At 43.8% G+C, this 26,102-nt stretch overlaps 1 protein-coding gene across 1 annotated transcript in view; it reads right to left on the reverse strand.

The window, feature by feature from the left end:
• The window catches only part of THOC3 (THO complex subunit 3), a 149,550-nt gene that overhangs the window by 90,011 nt on the left and 33,437 nt on the right, over positions 1-26,102 (reverse strand). The gene's annotated exons all lie outside the window — the stretch shown is intronic.

The following is a 26,102-nucleotide window of genomic DNA, read 5'->3' on the forward strand; positions in this document are numbered from 1 at the left end:
AACAAAGCTCCCCCTGATGCAGATGAAGTGCACAACTTTTTAAAATTGTGATTTACTTGCAGACGCGCTTTCGTTTATGAGAATCAGGCCTGGGCTCTGCAATTAAAGGCAAGCTGTCCGACAGTAATTATTTTCTTTTAATGTTGATATAAGTCTAAGACAAAAGAGGACACCACATTTTAAAAAGACTACTTTGCTTCACACATCAAAAACCTGAAAGGCAAAATATAATGTGTTCTTTGCTTGTGAACAGGGATGCTAGCAAAGATACAGGAATGCGCTTCCCATCAACATACACCATGATCTGTTTTCATTCAATTTATCTGGCTGCCGGTCCAACCTCTGATGTAACATTCTCAAAAGTACTACTGACAAGAAAGCAGGTCTGTGCCATGAAGATTTGCTCTTTAAAAAAATAATCATTTTATATTTTCAACAAATTTAATATTTATAACGCACCAACGGTACATAGGCCAAGATGCGCACAAAAGAAAAACAGCAGGAGCAAATAAAAAGATACAAAGACAAACATGATAAACAACGAGAGACCGCTTAAGAAATACCAGTAATAAGAATTGGATTAAATGCCAGTGATATCCAAAGGCCGGTTAAGAGAAGAAGTGGGTCTTGAGCACCTTCTTGAAGAGTGGCAGCAAGTGAATTTCTCTGTGATCTGGTGGAAGATTGTTCCATAGATGAGGCACTGTGGTGTCAAAAGCCAATCTCCCAGCTCTTTGGAGTTTAACACGTGGGGTAACTAAAAGATAGATGTTATTAGAACGCAATGTGCGCAAGCTGGATTTGAAGGTCAATCTGGCTTTCAGGTAGAAGGGAGCAAACCCATACAGATACTTATAGGCAATATGCAGAGATCACGATGAGCTTCACCGATGCGGCCCATACCCTTAAACTGATAAATAATCCTGACTCCACTATTCTGCAAAGGCTGCAGTTTGGATAAATTGAGGGGTGACATGCAGGAAGCAACCACAATCAATTTTTGCCCCAACAATAGCTCGTGCTAGGTGGGCACTCTAGAACGAAAGGGGGGGATTACGGCAGAGCAGCTTCAAGTAGTACGATGTTGTAGACACAACATGGCTGGTGTGAGCCTTCATATTTAAGCTAGTGTCAAGGCAGTCCACCATGTTCTGAACCTTAGCTGCCAACAGGACAGCGCATCTGGCACTAGTAACTCTCTGCAAAACCTACCTAGTCTACATTGTGTGCCGACAATAAGAAACTCTGTTTTTGAATCATTAAGCGGCAGACCATTAAAGGCCATCCAACTTTGGATGATGTTATAAATCTCAATGTCAGCTGCATCCGGTTTATAATCCCTAAAGAGTTGGCAATACCTGTGTGTCATTGGCACGGTTGGTGTAAAGAAAAAGATCAAGAATATCAAAGATAACAAATAGGACCCCTGTGGGACTCGCATTCCAGATTAACTGGAATGGCTTCAGGTGAAGACTCAGTTTATTCAGACAAAGTGGAAGGAACCCAGTTTGCAGCTGGAGGTGAAGTTAGCTGGGGAATACAACCAGTCAGTATATCAAATACTGCAGATGGATCCAGGCGAATAAGGAATGCCAATCCACTCTTGTCCACAATCTGTAGCATGCTGGGCTTAAGGTCCAGCAATGCAATCTCCATGCCATGAACGACCTTGAACCCAGATTACCTGCAGACAAGTAGGGTAGGTTGTGCCCGTCAAGATAAGAGCTGGACTGTAAATAGGCAACCCCATAAATGATAGTTAGTAGGAACGACACATTGGTTATGGGCTGATTATTAGTAGGCACATTTGGTGTCCAACATGCCAGTTTAAGAGATGACAGAATTATGGGTGAGCTAAAGGAGGTACTGATGAACTTAGTAATAGCGACAACCAAAGTGGCAGGAAAATAGTTTACAATAGCGCCTGGACAAGGATCCTCTTTACACACCATGAGCTTAAGAGAATGGATAACAGATGTGACCTCATATTCCGTAACCTTGGAGAACATGAATGATGGATCAACACATGGAGGAGACTCCCTACGAAGGTGGTGTGGGGAGGGCTTGTCTTGTTTTGGAGTAGTGTCTGCTTATGAGTGTGAACCTTACTCATAAGAGCCTCCTGTATCTAGGTACACCATGCCTCATCCTCCAAGATGGATACACATGGTTTCACATCCAGGGATTCCAATTCTAACAATTTTAAATAATTCATTATTAAGACTAAATCGCTACTCATAATGTTCTTTCTTAGCCATAATTAGGGCACTCTATCATTTAGTTATCTGTAAGTAACTTTCCTTATTGTGAGCAGATAAAGATATTATCAAATTTTTGTAGGATCCATTTTTCTCCTATCGGAATTTGGGTAGCCCCAGTCAATACAGATATTTTCGATCCCTTAATGGAATGATCTCATCACTAGCCGATAGTAATGATCTGCAATATCTTAAACCGAGTAAAGTGAAGCAAGCACTTCCGGAGAAGAGCTCAGCACAGAGGAAAATAAATAACATTTTCTTAAAAATCTCAATTTTACACAAATTGCGTATAATTACCCCAATGTGAGTAGGGTGTATTCGGGGCTTAAGATCTGGGGTTGGCAAAACAAATGTAATAAAATGGTGATCTGACCACTGTTCGAGCGATCAGTTTTATGCTTAATCCCCTCTGAGTGAGACAACCAGCACTTTTTGCTGGACTTCGGGACCTTTTTTCTTGTTCTCCTGAATGAAGGGATCCTTTGTCTCCCCCTCCACCCCCCGCCCTCAATCATTCTTATTTGCTCCAACCAAGGGAACTCTGTTCTTTATGTTTTACCTTATTCTATGCTTTCCTCCATATCTCTTAAAGGCAATGGTTTCACGTTTACAGCTCACAGCACCCTATGTGAAGTGTTGGTGGGGACCTTTTGGGTTCTCCTTTTATATGCTTTCATTTCTCCCCCCCCCCCGCCAACTACTGTTCTTAAAGAAAAAGGGATACGAGAGATTAGCACACCCACCTTATGTGGAGACAACTAATGTCCCCCTTCCCTCTGCTCCTGCAACTTGTTGATTACAGTGACAACCCTATAGTTATGGCTGGTGGCAGGGGATGTGTTCTACCCACATTGCTGCAGACTGTATTCACAGCCCCGGTTATGCATAAAAGGGTAACCTATGTTCTAACATGGTGGCTCCTTTCTTTTTTCACCATTTCTTGTGTGGTTGTGCCTCGTTAGCCCTTCTACCATTCTAGGTAGGGGAAGTCTGAATGTGAGTTTTGCCTTTGGCGGGAACCCTTTGTTTGCCCACCTAGTCTACAGTGTATCTGAGGACAGGAAGCGGGGGTGGGGAGGGGGTGAGTTGGACACTCTCCTGCCCTTTGTCTGCTGACGGGCCTGAATGGAACCAGTTTCCACTGGGGAGCCGTCTGTCCTGATTGGACAGTGTAAGGGAGGCCTGGTATCACAAATATGACACTGACAATAGTTACAAGTTTCAAAACCTTTATTAGATTCTTGGAGTTTGGAAATACTCCTACTTTGATCTATAATTAGTCACTACCATCAAATAATAAAGAGAATACAGTCCTAGTCAGTCTTTGTCAAGTCAAAATGGCCTATACCAGCAAAACCGAATGCCTACCCTATCGCTTATACAAAAAGTGTGTAAAAGGGAATATGTATGCAAAGGAAAGTCAGTGTTCTAACATAAAAGATCAAGATGGCGATGTCAGCTCTCATCCCCACATTGGACAGCACAGAGTAAGTCGGCCCACAAACAGGATGACACTCTGGCTCAGGTCATCAACAAAGGCAGTTCAAAAAGTGGGTCGAGGCCCTCTTGGCCTTCCACATTAAAGTCACTTATTCTAATGTTGCAAAAGTTCTTTCACAGTTCAACCACTGTTCACGTAGGTCTCCCTCAGTCAGGCTCAGACCTTTCAACCAAAAAGTACCCGATTGTACGTAGATCTCCCTCAGAAAGGCTAGCACCTCGCAATCAATGCAGTCGCAGGGGATCCCTTCCCCCCACTTTTTTTTCCACGCTTTGGTCTCCCCGAGTCAGGCTCGGACCTTTCACTGATGTCGAAGACTGTCGAATGTGCGAGGCTTTTACCATAAACCTCTGCAGGACCACGTCAACTTTCACTGCAGTTTCTCCTTTATGTCATTTACCGCAGTGTCCCTTGGTCTTGGCAGTTCCATACCACAAAAGTTCAAAGAAATCTTCCTCTTAAAGCAATCACCTTTCAACTTCCCCTTTCGTCAGGGTTGATCTTGACCATTGCACCGTTCAGAGTTTGTTCACTTTAGATCTAGACATCAATGATTTCGCAGGAACTGTTGTGTGGGCTACTTCCTGGCTTCTCAATTATCGTCAACTGAAAGTTCAATACAAGTTTGCTTTCTTTTGCGTCCCATCAGCATGTGTGCAACCTTCAATTGTAACATACACTGTTGCGGCTTCAATCTTTCCTTGACACACCAGCCTGTCATGTCTCACTAACTTACCGGCTGTGTGCATTCCTTTGTCTTTGCAGCTTTAATTCCTGAGTCAAGGTTAATACCACTGGCTTGGCCTCGCCTCGCAAACTCTGTCGTTGACCCGGGAGGGTTGCCGGAGTCCTTTAAACACAATGCAGGTTTCTTCTGGTCTGCGATTTGGCTTTCTCTGCGTATCCTCCACGCTTTCCCGGAGGCAACAACCTCCGGCAGGGAACTTCAGGGTTTCTCTACACTTCCCTCTCGTCCCTCGATCGGTCGTCCTGCTCCAGTGGGTTATCCTTCACCCCGGAAGATATGCTCCTTGTCGTGTCTTACCTTGCTCAGAGTGTGTCTCTATGTTCCACCTTTTATCCGTGTGGGGGGAGCTAATGGGTATGTGATATGTGATTAAGGTCAAGTGCCAGACTTTGCCTGACCTGATTAGCGGGACATGTCCAATGAGACATGCAAGTGTTAGCCTCCTTACCCTCAGTCGACCTCTTCCTCGGCCAAGTGTTTCTGTAGAAAGGGTGCTCTCGCGGGGGTGGGGGGGGGGGGGCAGTGGGGGTTGGCGGTTTGGGGTGTTGGAGAATCCTATAAAATCGGATGGGGTACAGGAAAAAGGGGTGGGGGAATGCTGCATCTTACCAATCGTCTCACCCCCCCATTCCCCGAAGTACCGCCCCCCCACCCTTGTGATCCGCCCGCACTGGTCCACTCCCAGGGTCTGGATCCAAAAGGCGATGGCCGTGCCCTGCCACCCAAGAGAGAGAGAGAGATATCCCTGGGGGCTAGCAAGTGAGACACTCTTTGGTTCCTCACAACAGCCATCCACCCCTTTCTGTAAACTGCAGGGAGAGTTTGCAGAGGAATGAATGGGAAAGGTGGGGTTCTTGAGGCAGAAGGCAAGTCGACCACTGGAACAGAAGATCCGAATCAGAAGAGGACCATAGTTGCCGGCAGACCCTTCCAGTAACCGCAAAGAGACCGCTGCTGTGACCTTCCAGGGCTGCAAACTGCGAATAGCAAGGGACCTCCATTGCAATACATCGTCTTCCAGTGCACAAATCCTCCCAGAACTTTGGTGAGGTCCAGTTGGATCTCCAGAGTCAATATCACCCTCTGCAAGTCCCCTCACCAGAATGCAGGACTGCAGAATCAAGACGGACTGACCGGACAATAACAGTTCACTGTTGAGGCTTTTGAAAAAGGCACTAAAACTGCAGACCGATTTCGGAGATTGAAGAATTTTTTGCAGAGGGTCATTTATCACGACTGCTGCTGCAACATACCTTCCAGAGTTCCTCCTTTAGTCACCACGCCGAGGAAACAGGCGACCGGGTCCATCGCTGCTGCATCGGTAAAGAAACCAGCTGCATTTTCCTCAATACACCCAAGGTACTGTGGGGCTAAAGGTAGTAATGACCTCAAGCCGAATAGTCGCTCCAGTGTGAAACCAGGAGTTGGGGTGTTCACCCATGCCCATTGCCCAGGCTTAACAGCTTGTGCGCCTATAGGAAATACTTTACAAGGTCCATACTAACATTTGAATTCCACTAAAGCGTTAATTTTAAAGTAACTTGGAACTTTGCCTATTCTGCTGCTTCATAAGACTTTACACCCCTCCTCAACTGCCCTTGATAAACTCAACTGGTTAGGGATTGGACTGCTAAAGCATTAGAAACATTGAAAAGTGTTAAGCAGCAGATTGCGACTGCTAGTGCTGAATAACTCATTTTCCTTCTAACAGAACTTTGTCCGAGTGACATTACAAATTAATGATGTTAGGACAGTTTTTCTGAAGTCCAACTAAGGGCTTAGTAAAACCATACAACCGAGATTACAACTCCACTCTTAGTATAAAGCTGTACCACCAGAGCATTTGGTAACATAAAACGAGCAGCCAGGCTTATTTTAGAAGGGAGAGTGTGCTGCAGGAAGGCACAAAGAACGTGTATTATACAAAGGGTTCAACAGAAACACTTACAATCAGAAGTATTATAAAAAATAAAAGGTTCATTATAAATACAATTGGACCAAGCTAAGTTAAGTCTTGGGGTTAGTACTTTGTCATAGAGTCATAAACACATTAACACAACGTTTGCAGGTACACAGACCAAAGCATAAACCTTGTTTAGAATAACAGTAATTCAGACCTCATACACATTTAGTATAGGCCACACCTATTCATGGGGGTGCGGGGGTAAAACCATAAGCTACTTTCAGATTACCCTACAGTAAATCAAGTGTAGTAGACCCTGTCAGTCATGCAGGTTAGTAAACCAACTCCGTTATCAGGATACCTTTCTGAATATTGGAAAAGGAACAGTATCGACCTATAACTACATTCAGGATAACACTTGGTTATACCAGGTGAGTAAGAGCTTTTGGTGCAATATACAATTGCAGTTGCTTTTCAGATCAGTGGAACACAGACAAAGGTAAGCAATAGCCTTCTACAAGGTCAGCTACACCTTAAGGACACTTTAAGGGGTTCCATGTAATAATGTTGCCACAAAAATATCGCCATACAAAAATATCGCCGAAAGATTGTCGTTTTTTGTGGTGACATTATTGCATGGAACATGCGGGGGAGACCCCCGCAACCCCCACTTTTTTTTTTGCCCCTATTGCCACATATATGGTCACCCAAATAATATTTGGGTGACATTTTTGCGGCGATATTATTTACGGCGACCATATATGTGGCGCTATTAATACCCGATACCCTTTAAGGATGGCACGCAGCTATTCTAGGCAGGTACAACTAAAGGGTGTAATACAGTTACTTTTCAGATCAGTGGAACACAGACTAAGCTAACCAATAACCAACTTATTTTAGGATGGCACACAGCTATTCAAGTTAAGTAAACCCCAATGCAGGCTTATTCTAAACAGGATATACAGCAGGTCAGGGGAAGCAAGACCCAGTTGGTAAACCTATACATTAATATTCTGAAAGAAATAGTTAAGTGAAGCCACCAGCTTCTGTGAAAGAGGCATAACCAATTCACAGGCGAGTAAAGAAACCTCACATATACTTTTCAGAATGGCAGAACACATTCAAGGTAAGTAAGAACTTGTTTAACTGCTCACTCTCATAGGGGCAGTTACCAACCAACTCTTTCACAAGTAACTAACTTTTAAAAACGTATACTTTCCAAGGCAGAATCATTTTCTTATCCAGTCCTTCAAAAGTATACTGCACGAGTTCTCTCAGAGGCATAAGAGGGACCCTAGTGGTCTAGGAGCCAGCTGTAGGCTGGGTGAGATAGAGTTAAGTTGCAGGGAAAGTCACAGTAAATTCTGCCCATCAGCCTATTCAGCGGCTATCCTAGCAGCAAAATAACTTTACTTTGCCTGTAAAATTGAGATTTCATTGAATCAGCCTAAGGCTCTCTTTGCTGTGATAAAGTCTTTATCCTCTTCCACTAAATGTGTCCCTAGTATTAGACCTACTCAGGAGCTGTGTGACTTATCTTACTTTATTATTAATTAGGTCATGACTATCCGTGCTTATACTGCAGAGAGCTCTGCTCTTTTTGCTCCTGACCCAATGTCTAGCAATTTGTTTCCTCTATTCTCAGAGGATTTGGCCCGGAATGCTATGCAACGGATCAAGACTAGTGCACCATCTGATCCATTGCCTCTAGGTGTGATGAAGGAGATTTCATCTCATCTCTTAGGAGAGATTACGGCAGCTGTGAACATCTCTTGGCAGCCGGGGTCCATCCCCTCCAAGCTCAAAGCTGCTACGGTTATCCCCCCTTCTAAAGAAACCTGCTTTAGACTCGTCCCTACCTTCCAATTTTCAGCCCATTTCTCTTCTCCCTTTTCTGATGAAACTTCTGGAATCACTGGTCTCCCCTATTCGGTTGTCTTTTCTGGAATCTTACAATTTCCTTGATCCAGCCCAATCTGGTTTTCGTCCAGGCAGGGGCACGGAGTGTCCTTGTCTCTGTCCAGGATGATATGGGCAGGCTGGTGGACATAGCTCCCCTACCCTCTGCCCGAACCCCGTGAGGGATGCTGTGCACACCACCCGTTACGCTCACCTGGTATCCGCGGGGACGCCACCCAGCCGTAGGGACTCTGGTATCCTTCTCTGCGGTTCCCAGGTGTGACCAGCAGCGAAGTTCTGCCTGGAATACAGGTGGGCAATGTTCAAGACTGGGCAACTGGGGTAAACAAACCCCCACCACCCCGTATGCCCGCAGCCCCTCTGGACCTCTCCTCAGCTCGTTTTTAATTCAGGTGTGCTCTCTGTCCTGTCTTCTTGGCAGGAGCGCGTTGTCCTTTGTGGGCGAATGCGATCTAGTTACTTCACTGATGCCGGCCCGTTTTGAGTCTTTCAGGTAGGTCTGATTGCTGTTGTATATTGTTGTTATTTTTGCATGCCTTTCTTGGTTTAAATAATGTCTTTTTCTCTTCCTTAGGTGCGCGGAAGTCCAATGTGATGCATTGGCTGAATTGGGTCTCGCCGGTAAATGATGGCGTATTAAGAGCGCCTTGATGCGGTAGGTAGGCGCTATGTGCAGCGCTATGATGCCTTGCCTTTGCTAACCTGTTGTCTTTTCTTTCCCACAGATTGCGGCGATCACCCGTTGTATGAAATCCCAAGGCGATGCTGGTCGATGGGTGACTTGCGAGGTAAGCTTAGACAGTTTGTTATGTTGTAAAAGTGTCTAATGTCTTGTTTCTTCCTTTTTTGCAGATCCACCGGTCCGGGAGACGCACTGATCCTAGGATGCTGTTTGCAGGAGCTGCGGGCATCTAACAATGAAATTACAGGTAAGCTACTGCTGTTAATGTCTTTTTGTCTCTTTACAGATGCTGTTTTTCCGAGGTTCGCGGGTACAGCTGAACACGATGAGCGTCACGTTGCAGGATTGCAAAGTAACGCGAAGCGCGTTATCCAAGTCGGGTGTGATTTAAATAGCTTCAAGAAAGTATTCCAGGTAAAGTAGTTCCTAGGTTACCACACCCAAAACACTATACCGCATACCTTGGTTCCAAGGAGCCAAGCTATGTGGATGCCTCCATGTTAGCTGGAACTTGAAATAAAGTAGTTCCCTAAACACAAGTCTTTATTAAGTATGAGTCTGGTGCCAAAGGCTCCAGGACTGGCCCCAAGAGGGCCTAGGCAAAGTATGCCTAAGTTTGTTGGAGACCCGAGCCAAGACCCCTCCTGGCCCATGGGCTTGCCAGGGAGGTTTCTGGTGTGGGTCGTGACAGCACCACTATCCTCGTGCGGGCATTGTCCCTGGCCATGGTCTTTGTTGCACGGCTGATGGCCTTCACGTGCCTATTGTGTCCTCAATCTTTAGCGGACGTGCCTCTAGGACATCCAGTCACACCATCACAGCAGCCACAGGACCAGTAGGGGGTGTTGGGGTGGGGTTGCGAAGCCTGGGGGGGCTGGACTGCCTGAGGGTGTGTCCTTATCAGCCACCCAGGTGTTGGCGCGACATCGGCGTACCAGGCACTCTGGTCTTGGGCTGTGCACCTCCACACGGTGATGGCTCTCCGGTGGTGTGCTCATTTCCGGCACATTCATTTCTTCAGGTGTGGGGGCCGAAGCAGCATGCTTGTCGTTGCTGCTTGCCCCTCCCCCTCCTTGTCAGCCCTGGAGGGTTGGGCCATTGGTGGTGGTGTGGCCCTAGAGGGTTGTGCCCTTGGTGGTGGCGTGGCACTGCTGCAGTGTGGTGTGCTGTGGTAGGTTGCAGGGTGCTGGTGGAGGCATGAGTGGGCGCTCAATGGGATAGCCCTGCTACCTCATCCACCCTGGACGCCTCAGGTGATGCCTGCGTGCATGTAGGGGACATAGGGGATGGCATTAGATCACATTTGATCACGTGTTTTGGCATGCATAGCAGTACATACAGGAGGGTGGGGGTTGCACAGGGCGGTTGGACTCATCAACAGGCACAGCCTTCTTGCATTTTGCAGTGGGTTGGTATATATGGGGCCTGGTGCGGAAGGGGGGGGACATACTTGGGAATGTGGCTTCCTGGTGGTGGCATTGCATGGGTAAATTGTTGACATAGGCAGTTATTAATTGTCTGGCATCTGGTTTACACAGCCAGCTGGCAATGGTGCACTGCTGTACCCACACCATGGCTGTGTGTTGCATGGCACTTGGATGTGTCCCTTGGCTGCCCTCCCCACAGCTCAGGCTCATAGGGGTGGCCTAGGTGAACTGGCACATGGGTGCTGCTGTGGGTGCCTGTGATGGCTTACACACTGCACCCAACTCACAATGCCCGGCTCATGGATATTCCCACTGGGGTAAGGTGTGGCCGGATGGTCAGATTACATATGGTATTGGAGGGTTGACTCACCTTCAGCCTCCTGGGTGGCAGTGCCTGCCTCCACGCCTCCGACTCCCTCTGTCTCTGCCATGTTTATAATGCTGCTGCATCGCTCCTCATCGCATGAGCTTGGTGGTGGTTATCTGCCTTCGGTGCCATGCAGTCTGTCTGGTGCTGGGCTAGGATGCCCCGGACCCGCAGGTCATTTAAGCACTTCCTGCAGTCTTCCCCATCCCTGTGGACACCACAGAGGCAGACACCTTCTGGCCGATGAGGCCCCAGATGTGCTTGCAGAGCTTTATTTGTAAATGGTGTGCCCCATACAGCTCCTAATAGTGCCAAAACAACTCCTCCACAAGGATGTTGAGCTCAGACTCTGTACATTATGGTTTACGGAGCCAATCCTGGGCTGACTTGCCCCTTGCACGCTCCTATGACATTTCCGTTGTGTTCAGTTGCTCTGGGTGGCTGCCAGGGGCTCAGATTTCTTTTTATGGATTGCGATTTCGAAAATGGCTGCTGCAGTGTTTCCCATTGTGGCAGTAATGCATTTCCTGCACGCTATTACCGTGCGATGTTGGATGCAGACTACGCTAGCTCCATTTAGGTTGGGATTTCAGGAGTTATGTTTTCGGGCGTTATTGGCATCGAACGGTATTCACGTTAACACCGGGGACTTGTGCGCGTGGCCACAGCTGTGATACTGTGGTTTCAGCATGATTACTACCGACGTTAACGCTAAAACCGCTCGACAGGTATTACACCCAGATAACACCCAACTCGTGATGAGGCCCCATGTCTTATAAATGACCATGCAATATATTGAAATAGTCTGAAAAGGTAACCATTAAGTTTTCCATTTTTGGGTAACATTTCCATTGATTTTTTATTACACACGTTTCCTTCGTCACATGATTTACTACGATTCGTACATTTTGAACTTTAGATGACTTTGTGTATCCCTATTTTAGAGATACTCGCATAGTTCAGTGCAATGCGAGCCTTGCCAAACACTCAAATTGTGTCCTTTTTTAAATTACCATGTCTGTCTTCACAGATCGTAAACATGGAGGAAACCACAGACACATCCAAGATCCGAATGGTGAAGCCAAGCAACTTGCACAGAAACATTTTTTAATCTTTTTTGATGTGGTCTAAATTATAATACTGTCCATTTTCTATTGAACAATGGTATGAATATATACATCGATTAAAGGACTGTGATGCTACATCGACCACTATTCCAGAGTCAACACAACAGCAACCTAACTCACCTTTCAAGTAATTGCTTTAGAATATTCCTTCAGATTAGACTACTCAAAATATGTATTTGTACAAGTTCAACTTAAAACATATTGATTATCTATGTATAATATTAGCTTTTGTTATAAACTGGCTTGTAGGCTTTGTCAATAGAGAACATCTTTTACATGTCATTTTTTTAAGTGTTACATCTATTATTACAATTACTGTTATATAGGTGGAGCCTGGAACTTCAACAACATACTATTGTTCTACTGCAACTGGTGTGGAGTATGAGGTATGAGAAGTGATAATCAGTAACTATTAGGATAAATCAATAAATTATCAATCTTTTTTTACATTTAAGATTTTGATAATTTGCAATGGTCAGCAAATTGCAAAGCATTAGGTCAACAATCTAGATGTATTTATCGCAGAACACATAAAACAATGAAAGTAAACCTAAACTTTAGCTGCTTAGCGAAAAATTGAAAATCCGTGAAACAAAATAACTACAGCGCATTAAAGGAGCTACAATTTAATCAATATGTTTTGCAGGAGTATCCTGCACCAACTCCCTGCGACATCTCTGAAGGTTCTCAGGTACAGTTTTCAAATCGGTCTTTAAAATGTTACACGTACACAGTTTTTGACTTCATATCAATACTAATTTGTAATTGAAAAAATGTTACTCATCTTTTTACATACTGTAAGGTCGACAATCCACTTTCTCAAGATGTACTGTGAGATCATAGATTTTAAACATTAAATTGTTTAACAATTTAATCAATGTTCTTTGAATTTGTTACGTACAAGGAATGTACTATGAAGCGGTCAAAATTGAATAGACATGGACAAGAGGTATACATGAGATATTGTAAAATATCAGCAATCCATTTTAACAGATGTAATATTTAATATGTTTTAATGGTTTCCATAGTGACATTCTGATATATATAATTATTTAAGTGGAAGAGCAAATTTCGAGGTTTATACAATTTCAAAATGCTGTTCTTCAGCTTGGTCTAGTGGGCGGCAAATCCAATTCGACTGTTTCAAGGAAAATAAGGAAAACAAGGGCACAACTTTTTTTTTTATAAATTGCTTATCAGTTATTTCATTGATGTTACATTTTCATGTTGCAATTCATAAATTGTGTGTGCAATGTATTAAGCATGTTTATTTCTCTTCTATTAGAGGCCTAGGAAGAAGAGGAGCATAAAGACTCGGACAACTACACAAACTAATGATGTCACTTGCCAAACAGTTGTCACTTGGGAGCAACTACTTGTTTAGGCTCAGCATGGTCCTTGCAAGAGTTAGTGTTGCGATGCAAATGTCCAGTGGCCCGAGTTTAAATTAAATGTCAGCAGTGACCCATGGAAAGCAACCCTGTATCATTGTTACAGCACACCATGTCACCCAGAAAAATGAGACAACAAAGTAGATGTTTCAGAATTCCTTTCAGAACTGCTCACACATTCCACACCCTGTAAAATAATTCTATATAAGAAACAGATGATGTGCCCTGTTTCCCCGGTACATGAGAACAAATCAGAAATAATCACACAGAAATAACAAAAGCCTCTTTCCTACTGATTGACGATTGTGCTTGTGATGTGGACTTCACTCTTCCGAGCGTTGAGGACTTACCCACCACCATGGAATCGCAAACCACTATACTTATGGACAATTCGCTATTAAATGAACCAAAACACATTGTATTCAACTGCGGTCTGATCAAGATTATAAAAATGATTAAATGAGATCATAAATTGCATAGGAGGATTTGTGGGGAGCCATTGGTGAAGTTTACTGGTGTAGTCAACGGCACCAACCTGAAGATCAAGGGTAGCAGTGTACACCACCTTATCTCACTTTCATGATCTGCTCAACCTATACTTGGAAAACTGACTGCTGGAAATTTACTTTGTTCATCTGCTTTCTTGTTTAGCAGATCAACATACAGCACAATTATACTACAAATATCAGAAGGATTTCTTGTTCCACTATTAGCCAGGCATGGACACTCGAACAAATGTCAATGGACAATGCTCTCGCTGGCAAAAGGCTCTAGCTTGCTTGTGATGGACAGTTTGACAGTCCGAGGTTTTTATACTAAATGCTACATTTGCCACTTCCAAGATATGGAACCCAAATAAATATTGAGTTCAGTCATCGTGCAAGTATCTGAATTCACATCTTCTGTTGCCATGGAAAAATATGGTTTAATTAAATCCATTCAACTTCTGCAATACAAAGAAATGTAAATAGACCCGATAGCCACTGACAGGCGCATTTCTCAGACAAAGCATCAATAGGATGTCTGGCACATCACAAAAAAAAAAAAAAGAAAAGTGAAAAAAAAGACAGCTGCTGGAACAAACCGTTACAGAAAACCTTTTATATTGGTCACAGTCTATCGGCAACCATCTTTGGTGGAGCTCAAACGTGTGAGGGATCTGTAGCTATTCTGCTTGAAAAAAAGCCATTAATTGAAGAAGTTCTAACATACACCTTTGAAAGAAAACAAACGTTCACATGCACCATTGAGCAAGGAGCAGGAGTGTAAGAAAAGGTGGTTAGTCCCAGGCTCTCCTCCTTACACAGAACCTGAGAAGATTGCGTACAACAAAACACTTTCAAGTGACATGCGAGGACTCCGAGTTCAGCCACAATGGAGATTTAGAGGTGTGCCATAATATCTGCCTAAAGTACATTCCTTAATGGTTGCATTTTGGCATAGACGGTATGAAAGCCAGAACAAGACTGGCTGTACTTGCACACAACGAGAACGTTTGGAAGAGAACAAGCAAAAACTTCAAGAATTTTTGGGATCTCGTTACAACAAGAAATTTACCAAAAGAAGCAAACAGCGAGTGGCAAAGCCAATCTTCCAGCAGATGGTTTTGAATTTGTGAAATATCCGACATTGAATTCACTGGCCATGCAAACGCATGGAGTTGTTCCAGATTTTGCTTCCAAGACCCAGTCTATGCCACAGAACATTGCAAAAGAGGTTTGCACTCCCAAACGTGAACTTGCTGAAAGGTTTACTTCAAGATTCAAATAATGTGTGCCTCTCTTCACAATGTTTAACAAAGCCAGTTTCAAGCTTTTTCATTGTACAATAAATGGAATACTATGCCACTTGAGATGCAATTGTTGAATAATTTATTTTTAGATTAATTACTGTTTCTGGAGTAATGTCACTAGATAGGCCTTAACTTTTATTGATTTTTGTATTTTACCATCATATTTCAAGTGTGCGACTCAAACAAAATCATACAACAGTTACCAGGAACTACTGTTGGCTCCCCGGGCCAACCAATGTAACGTTATAAACTAGCTAAGTGTTCCCTAGTGGTAGCTCCTGGTGACCGGTTAAAGCTGGATGCCCAGGCACCCCTTGCAATTCCTGCTTAGTCAATCCTAATGTCGAGACCGGTTTGTAATGAACTCACAATAGTTGACTAATAGAAGAAGAAAATAGGAGTAGCAGACATACAGGAACTCAGTATCTCCAGAGCTTGGGTCCTCGCCAGGCTGGACTACTGCAACAGCCTCTTCCTCAATCTGCCTTAATCCTCCCTTCGCCCCTTCAAATGATCCAGAATAGGACAGCAAGACTTATCCTTAGTCTCAAGCGCAAGGACCGCATAACTCAAGCCCAGAAATATCTCCACTGGCTCCTGGTGGCTGTGAGGATCAAGTTCAAGACCCTCTGCATCATCCACATAGCTTTCCGGGGCCAGGGTCCCCACTACATCCAACTATTTACCTAAATATCTCCCTCTTCGAGACCTTCGGTTATCTAGCTGCAATTCTATGCAGATCAGACGCTATTCCAAGAAGTGGTGGGTAGATCTCTTTCCTCGGCCGAAGCATCCCTCTGTAATGGCCTTCCTGCCCTTAAGGCTTCTGCCTCATCTCCTTAAGTTCCGGAATATTCTCAAGACACAACTTTACTCTTCTTCACCCTCCCTGCCCCCACACTTGTCCACCAAGCCTCCACTTGGCACCCTCCTCCACCTGACCTCCCCTTAGCAGCAGCAGGATCCTCCTGCTCCGCACCCCTCCTGCCCTGCACCTTCCCCTCACCCTAGAATTTTCCCTTCTGCCCTCACCTACATCTCCCCACTGCCTCCACCCTGCACTTCTTGTTACTGCTCTTGCATGATCCGAATGACACAAGGCCGAGTAAGATAATTGTTTTTTTTCTTCCCTGCGCCGCATCTTTGTCTTGTGGCGCCTTGAAACAGCATTTTTTGTATAGGCGCTTCACAAATAACCAATAAATAAAATAAATTAAGTCAAACCTCGCTGGAAAGTAGGAATCATGATAAGTGGCAGCAGATAGCAATAGACCAAGTATTTATTTGCCAACATTGAAATAACGAGCAAAGGAATAGGTCTTGCCAATGTGCACTATGAACATGCGTCTGTGGCCTTTGCACATTTACTTCTTACTGTGGAGGACAACGAGGCACTCATGCATCAATAGGATTGCTGCAATAGATAAAGATCAGCCTTTCAAAACTGCACTCTAGGCATGATGGAATTTTAGTGATGTAAACTTTTTTTCTTTCTATTGTTGCTCATTCACTTTGACTCCTCCCTCTCCTTTTCCCACCATATTTCTCTTACCTCTTGCGCGTCGCTACCATCTTTTCAATATTTGCAAAGTCCGCTCCTCTCTCACCTTCCATGTCACTAAACTTTTAATCTCCTCCCTTATCTTCTCTACCCTCTTTTCTCCTCTTTGGACTACCTGCTTCTCATCTTGCCCCCCTCAAATCCATCTACCACTCAGCCGTCCATACCCTGTCTCCTTGCCCCTCATCACTCAGTTCTTCTTAGATTTCCTCCCTTGGCTCGCTTCCCTTTCGCTCCCAACTTAAATTTCATTTCCTCTGTCTAGTCTTTAAATCTCTCCATGATCTTGCTCCCCCCTTAGATCTCCTCTCTCCTCTTTCTACACTCCTTCCCGCTCCCTTCGTTCTGCTGATCACTTCCTTCTCACCGTCCCTCCTTCCCCATATGCCTCCTCCAGTTTCCGCTCCTTTCAGCTCCTACCCCCCTGCACTGGAACTCTACCTCTCTCAATCCGCTCTACGCCTGCCTTTTCCTCCTTCCGTACTTCCCTGAAATCTCTCCTTCTCCATTCCCGCCCGGATACCTTTCCCACTTCTCACTCTCTCTCCTTCCCTCACATCTTCCCTATGTACCTCTCCCTACCCACTCCCGCCCCTTACCCTCCCTCATGTTCACCCTTATACCCTTTGTTTCCCTCTTCATTTCCTTCCTCACCCCTTCCCTATACACTCACAAATTGCTCTGTTTTATTGGTTTGATTCATGATTGTAAATTGCTTCTACGGTAATCATTTTCTATGTATTTTGTTGTTATAATGTAAAGCGCTTTGGATTAAAGCACTATATAAAACAAATACAATACAATCCAGTTAAAGACTTATTTTAGACACTCAATAAGGGTTGAGTGATCGGTTTCAGTGTCTTCGATTTTGTAGATGATTTGAGCGTCATCTGCGTAGTTGTAGCATGTCATTTTGTGAAGATTCGGATTACTGGAGTCTGGTAGATGTTGCAGTACAGTGGTGATAGGGAGCACCCTTGTGGTTTTACTTAGTTATATTATACCAATGTGCGCCTGTCAAGGATACAGTTTACCGGTCGACAGCTTCTTCAACCACAAATGGAGAATAATCAACAACGATTCTGTGCTGACCATTATCTGGGACGATCGCCAGACACCAATCTGTCCTTTTGTGGTTGCAGTTCTAAAGGAGCAACAGGGCAGCCTATAGGTTCTGAAAAAATGCGGATGTGAAAGTGTTGCATCTGAAATTTAAACCACCAATTTCTTCTCTGTAATGGAACGCCATGAAATCGGCAATGGAAGATAATAACTTGAAAAATGTGAAAAATGTAAAGACTGGGATTAATCCATCGATGAACGGATTAGAAGATCACTGTTCAGTTACACAAAAAATTAGAAACATGCAATTTTCGCTAGCTATAACCTTGACTGGGAAAAGTTAGTCATATTTTTGTGGGCTTAATTACTGCTTTTCTTCGTTATTTCAAAAGTAAAAGTACTTATTACGCTCCCGGCTATCTTCAAAATAAACCGTTTATCATTTTTGTGAAACGAAACAAAAGTTTTGTGTCTGTTGTGGATGTTTGTGACCTAGTTTTCTATTATCTAACGTTATCACGTTAGTTTCTGCAAAAAATGGCGAAACAAATTCAGAAAGGCAGAAAAGGCGGAGTTCGGTATTAGAAAAAAGAAGGAAAGGAAATCAATTCAAATGAGTGTCCCTCCCCAAAACCCCCGGTCCTCTTATTCGACACTAAGCGTATTCAAGGGTTTCGGGGGTGTCCCCCGCATCCATAAAAGGAAAACGGGGGACAAATAAAGAATTTTTGAAGAAAATCACCCTGCAGTGGTATTTGCGCTTCTCAATGGGGAGGCAGAACTCACATCGCAGGGTGAGCGTTGGAGACCAGGAGCACAGGTAAGTGAGACACCAGGGATAGGTATGGAAGTATTAAGGGTTAGGTGGGTGAAGCGAAGGGGATGGTGGCAAGGAGTGCGATTTGTTCCCTTTTACGAACATTTCTAATTCATCATTTTCAAATTCAAAATGTTTGTAAACGAAATAATCATGTACATCCATCACGTTGGTGATGACAGGGTACGTTTGGAAAAGCTTCCGACTAACATTAAAATAGGTACTCATCTTGAGTGTCTAGTGATGTCAGCGTTCGGGCGGGTAATCGGAGCGCCACAAGGGCACTTGAAGTTAGGGTGATGGATCAACAGATAACATTAGCACAAGATGGCAGTACCAGTCATTTAAAATGAGAAAAACTAAGCTAACTTGCATTGGAATTATAATTTTTTTTTTTTAGTTTAAGAACGATCTATGTATGCTCTAAAATACATGCCCAATTGGGCTAACAACATTTCTGAACGAGCTACCACTTTAAATATTACCATCACCTCCAGCCAACAGGATCTACTTTTCCATTATAAATCCAGCAAGTCCCCTAATGTAGAGGGGAAAAAAACAAAACAGAACTGGACAAACTTGTCCAGACTACCCTGCTGTCATAGGTCTGCATCACCACGACTCCCTAATCATCTACAGAGCCCCTGGCTATGACGGACAATTCCCAAGCAACTTCTGTGATTCCATAGCCACCATCCAAATAAACCATTCCGCCCTCAACCTTCTAGGGGACTTTAATATCTGGCTCGACATTCCCACCAACCCCATGACCCACTCACTGGTCGACTGCCTGGATGAGCTTAACCTCTGCCTTCTCATGAACGGCTCAACTCACTCTAAAGGACCCACCCTTGATGCCATCTTTAGCTCCCACGACCAGATACATTTAAGCCCCACTATACCTATCAACTGGTCTGATCACTTCATTTTGCCTTTCACCATTCGCTCGCTTGCCCACCACCATCCCCACACTTGAACCAGAACCCCTGTATCAATGCAAATGCTGGAAGAAACTAAAGATCCTCCCTAACCTAGCCGATGCCCTGCTTCAAACTCCTCCCTCAACCATCCCACGTAATGAACCCTTAACCATCAACTCCTTTGACTCTTGGCTCAATATCTCACTAATCCCACTCACCCCCACCTGCCAATCCTTCGCTTGCCGTGGCCCTTATCCCAGATGGTTTACACCAGAACTGAAGACTGCAAAACAACTGGATAAATCCCTCGAACGCAAATGGCGGAAAGATAAAAAACAACCCGAGTAGATCCACCCTGGACCGACACCATTGCCACTACAAAGTCGAAATCCGAAAGCAAAAAAAGTCACTACTTTTCTTGAATCCTCAAATGTGAAAACCCCAGCAAGGAACTCCACAAAATCATTTCTGAATTCACCAAGCCAACCTGTACCTCCACCCCAATATCAGTCAATATGCAACTCGCTCCCTCCACTTCTACACCACTGCTCTCAACATAACAAATTCTCTCAACAAACTGGCTCTCCTGTCCCCACCATGTAATGCACCCGCCCTACCAGTCACCCCCCCGCCTGCCCCAGCAACTACAACCCAACACACATTCGACTCATTCACACCAATATCGAGAGATCGAGAGACATTTCACAACCTTCTCTCTGCCTGGAAACCATCTGGCTTCCCCCTTGACCCCTGCCCAGCCTCAATCCTCAAAGAAATATCCTCATCCACCTGGGCAGGAGAGTATGCAAGAACCATCCTAAATGACTCCCTCTCCTCGGGAATCGACACCTTCAAAACTGCACATGTCAATCCTCTTCTAAAAAAAGACTTCCCTCAACCCCAAAAACTAGCGCCCGATCTCAAACACCGGGTGCTTGATCGAACCGCATACTCCCAACTAAATGCCTTTGTCGAATCCAACAATCTAATATAGACCCTGCACAATCAGGCTTCAGACCACGACAGGGAACCAAAACCACTCTGACCTCAATCTCAGACAATCTTAAAATCACTGCAGACTCTGCGGGATGCGCTGCACTAATCCTTCCAGACCTCTCTGCTGCCTTTGACACAATCAACCACTCAATCCTCCTCGACCGCCTCCACTCCCTAGGAATCCGTGGAAACGCTCTTAAATGGATGGCATCCTTCCTCAACAAGAGGAAACAAAAACACTCTCCACCTTTGCTTCCGCCACCTGAACAGTCAATACCAGAGTCCCACAAGGAACATGCCTATCAGCCCTCCTGTTCAACCTCTACATGTCCACCCTCCTAGAAATAATCCTCCCGCACAATATCCTGTGCCATGACTACGCCGATGACACCCAAATAATCCTACAACTCCTCAACTCAAACTCCAACTGTCAGCCCGACCTCGCAGCCTGCCTCCTTGACATTGGTCGTTGGATGACTACAAACCACCTCCTCCTAAACCCTACTAAAACCGAAATCATGGTGTGCGGCAACACCAAGCTTCTCCCACACTCTACCATGGCCCACATCCATGGGCAATCTACCCACCACCTTGACCACCTTGGATGCACTCTCGACTCCGACCTAACCCTCTCTCGCCAAATCAACAACTTATCTGATGGAACGGATAGAGGGGATGGAACGGATAAATGGAGTGTACGGAACAGATGGAACAGATGGAAATGAAGAAACACATGAAATGATTAAACGGATGGAACATATGGAGTGGATGGAAATAATGAACCCATGGAGCAAACGGAACAGATAGAGTGGATGGAACAGATAGGATAGAGTAGGGAGCGGACAGAGTGCATGGAGCGGACAGAGTGCATGGAGCGGACCAAACAAATGTCGTTGGTGGTGCGGATGACAGACAACGCAGATTTTATGGATGTTGCAGATGCTGCGGATGTCACAGATCTAACAGATGCTACAGTTGGTACAGACGTTGCAGTGCAAATGTTATGGATATTGCGGATACTACCGGCTATGCAGATGCTACGAATGGTGTGAATGCTACAGGGGTGCAGATGCCACGGATGGTGCGGACAGGGTAGATGCTACGGATACTGCGGATGGTGCGGATGGTGCGGATGCTATGGATGGTGCAGATGATGCGGACACTGCGGATGGTGCAGACGCCGAGGATGGTGCGGACACTGTGGCAGATGGTACATATCTGTATCTCCTATTTAGGCTATGTGCCTGTATCCTCATGTTATCTGTATCACATGTTTACCCCCATCTATCCTGTGACTATATATACACACCTATATGTACGCCCCCCCCTGTCCTGCTCTCATGCCTGGTCGCAGGCGCTTTACTGATAACCACCATATCACACTACTATGCATACTATCTCCTATATACCATCATTCAACTAGAACACAGCTATACCATGATAAATTCGGCCTAGCTGTTCTCATACTAACATGACCCCACAAACACATCATCCTAATAAAACACTGCTAGCTGAGCACATTCCGGATAGCTTAGGCGTCTCCCCAGGCCTAACGCAGCCAGAACTCAGTCTGGGTGTCCACCTTCCAGACTGAACACATCCGACTGATTTCCTCAGCACCCCACCTACCGCTAAGAAGCCGCTTTCATGCAACAACCACACCAGCTGCACACATATTCGGTGCGCCCACGCACCATACGACACTCTCTCTTTACTGACTTGAACTGCGGTTCCCTAGGGCGTTCAACCTACCAGCGCTTTGTGGTCGTACCAATGATATATAAGGCGCTATACAAATGCCAAATAACATAACATTGCCTGTGATCACAATTGCCATTTTGTTTTTTTCCAAGCCAAAAGCAGAGACTAAAACAATGATTTACTTTATTAGAATAATTGAAGGTACTCATTCACCATCTACAGCACCTACCTCCCCATAGTCACCAAGGTAAACAAATGGCTAGTGATCAGCATAGGCCACATTTGTACACCTCATATTCATACAAAGACTAGACAGCTGAGAACAGAGTAATTCTTCAAAGTTGAACACAGAGGATTCAACTCTGAGTAAACCAGTGTCTGTGGCTCCTTGATTAAAATGGGAAAGCATTTTACTTGTATTAATGCGGGTTCATTTTGAATTACAATAATTAGAAACATGTTGATTGTCCATGTTGTAAAACTAATAAAAATATTATTTTTTTTAAAGAAATATGTGGCTCCTATAAATTTGATGTGGTTCCTAAAATAATAGCCTGGTGAGCTAATGACTTAAGACAAAATGTCTGAAGTAACACCCCTTTCATGGGAAACACCACAGTGTAAACCCTACCAAACATTGGAAAATCCCTGCAATATAAACAAACATTGTTTTCTTAAAATAAGGAGCATGCAGTCTTGGAACCCCCAGTTTTCACCGATCACCAAATAGTATTCTTATTATGAACTTGAAATTAAAGTACTTAAGTGATAAGAAGAGACAACAGAGCAGGAAATCTTAGAAAAAATAATTAAAATTCACTTGTATTCTCATTTGCACGTTCATTGTCAATAACAATCTTGGATTCTGCTGCCGCAAAAGAGTTCATTTCGACTACAGTCCTGTTGCAATAACTTTTCTCCGAATTACATGTGTAACTACAGCCAATGTCTGCTCTTCAGCCATTAAAAGGGGAGTCCCAATTCTTTTGGAAGGTTAACTGGTTTGGAAAAGGCTGTGAAGGGAGATGAACAGTGGTGGCATATATTCAGATCTTATTTGATAGCAAGGGGGACTGCAGTATGATGCGCAGCTTTCAGTAGATTAAGCCTTCTTTTTTCACAACATTTCGGCCCTAGGGTATTAGTGAACTGTGCTCTGTAAATGGTGTCATTTTAAAGAGATGTTTTGCTGGACAAAGGTGATCTAGTTAAGCGAAAGAATTCTGGTGCAGAAGGACGAGTTCTAAGAAGAACATAGCACAGATACATCTCTGAGGGAACCAAGATGGCAGAGAATACAGAACAATTAAATTGGTAGAACAAGCTTTATGCTGCTAAAGAGGAACACAGTGGGGTTGAATAACCTGAAGTGCAGTTGAATTCTATGGTAGGAAGACGTGTAGCCCTTTGTCAATTGTAATCAGGCAGAACGGATCAATTCAAGGCCGACAAATACATTAAGGTTTTCAACCTATATATACAAGCACAAATGTATTGGAAATTCTACAAAGATGGGCCAACTAAGAAAACTAACAATTTACCTTCCCCTAGGAAGTTCAAGCAAAACAATCAGAGGGGTGAACAAAGTCTCTGGATTATGTAATGCTTACTTCAGTAGTCTCTTCAGGATGCAGTAAGGTCATGTTTGGTCTGACCGTACCGTGGTCCGTCTGACACAACGGAAGAATTTTTTCCAATAATGATCAGTCGATTTGGGGCAAAAAAAATAAAATTAAATAAATAACGTACCAAGCGTGTGGTACAGTACACAAGCCACTCCAGGAACCTGAGCTAGCATGTCAATACTAATAAAATGTATTGTTAACCCTAATCAGTGTGACTTAAAATAAAAAACCAGCCCAACACAATTAATTGGTATACAGTAATAAAAACAAAAATGCCAACATTTGATCTTCTAGTTCAAATCTCATCTAATTGAGTGTGATGGGGGAGGGCCGATACACCTCCAATAGCTCAAGATTTTCCACAAGTGTGAAGTAGCTTGGTTTTAGATTCCTTTGTGTCCTCAATCAACTCGTTATTTTAATGCAAAGTCATTTTAACACAGATTTTTTTTTTAGGAATATGCTGTAGTTATCCAGCACTAAATCTGGTAGAACAGGCGTAGAGTGGTCCTGAATCCAGGTTTTAGTGATGAAAAGCAAACCTACTCTCCCTCCTCTCCCCCCCCCCCCGTTGTAGTACATTGTGAACTAATGTTGCGCTGTTCATAGGCGAGAGTGCATTCATGCACATGAATATTAGGCTGTGCCGAGACATATTTTGAGCAAAGTTTGACTTTTATAAATGAGAATTTGACAGTAAAGATTTTCTTCCACCAGACACCTTTGGTCTGGGCACTTACGATTGTGACATGAACAGAGCTAGAACAGGCATTATTAAACACTAGCACTTTTTTTGTTTTTGTTTTATTGGTTAAACAATTCAACCATTAACATAAAAGACAAAGATTTTAAAAATACCAAAAAAAGAAGACAGTGTAAAAATAAAATGGAAGCAAACTAATCAAATCAAACCATGCAATAAATTCATCTTTCCTTTGCAGATTGAATAACCTTTCGCACCAAAAAAAAAAAAAAACACCTAAAATTTAGACTGCATTTGCAATCAACACAACTCATGTCATCTTCAGACAATTAGTATTTCCATGTTTCAGATAGACTACACGTCCTTCACATTAAGAGTTAAATCAAAGGAGGATGAGACAGCATTTACAATTGATGTAGTTGAACCTGAAACAGTAATTCCACATATAATCTGCAGATATTGCATACTCATTTTGACATTTATAGAATGCTCTCATCCTAATGTGTTTTAGAGCATCACATACAAGCAGTAAATGCCTGCCTATCTACAACTGTTTCATCGTTGCAAAATCTGCAGAAAAAAGTACCTGTTGTCAGTCCATATCTCAGTAATACTTCTTTGGTCCAAACCAAATGTAATCGTAATCTAAGAAAGGTGGATCCTACCAGTCTGCTGGAATAGTATATGGCCAATATTCCCTGTTTTTTTATGATCGTATTTGAGATGGCTTAAAGATGGATATGCATGAAGTTCCGAAATAGTATTGGTCCAATCTGCTGCAAATAATGCTTTCTTTAATTTATCTGGGTTTCCAGTGAGATCTAGCATAGAGCATCCTGACTCAGCCAAAAGAATTTGTGCCAACCCCTTTAACTTAGACAAGGGACGAAGTTCACCACGTTCACATGCCTTTTTAAGTTCCCCCAACAATGAGTTCTCTGATGCAGTTAACAGTTTCCCCATAGAAGGATAGGTAACGCCAAGATGATCAAGCCTTTAGCGAAATGGTCCACAGTTTGTACCGGAAGATTACACGCGACATTGACGATGGAAGATGCAAGACCCTTTTCCATATTGAGGCTTCCAAAAAAAGGAAACTAATAGTACTGGATCACCTATTTCAATCCTGTAGAGTAATTTCAGGACAATGTTGCCCTCGAAGAAAGGCCTACAGGGCAGTAAGGAGAACTGAGTCCACCCTCTCTAACTGATAGGCCAATTTGGTGGTCTTAGATAGAAATCATGATGAGGGATTCTTTGGAATATATCTTACAGCGCAAACACTGAAAAGAATCTATCCTCTCAACCACTTCCGATTGAACCCTCCACTTGAGTGTGACCTACTTCCGGGTATTAGAGAGTTGCAACACCTTGGTCTTTACAGGGTTCAGTGTTAAAGAATTGGCCTTCACAAAAGCAGAGAACCCGTTCAAGAGTCGCTGGAGGACAATGGGTGAGTTATCAAACACAAAAGTCATCTCATAGCCCATCCATAAAAGATTTTAAAATTGATATTTTCAGGGTTGCCAAGGACATCGGCTGTAAATGCTGTTCCAAATCAGCAATGTCCAGACTGTATAGGCAAGGGGCTAAGAAGC

The sequence above is a fragment of the Ambystoma mexicanum genome, chromosome 3p (genome assembly GCF_040938575.1).
Source record: "Ambystoma mexicanum isolate Mex_15411 chromosome 3p, UKY_AmexF1_1, whole genome shotgun sequence".
Lineage (NCBI taxonomy): Eukaryota > Metazoa > Chordata > Amphibia > Caudata > Ambystomatidae > Ambystoma > Ambystoma mexicanum.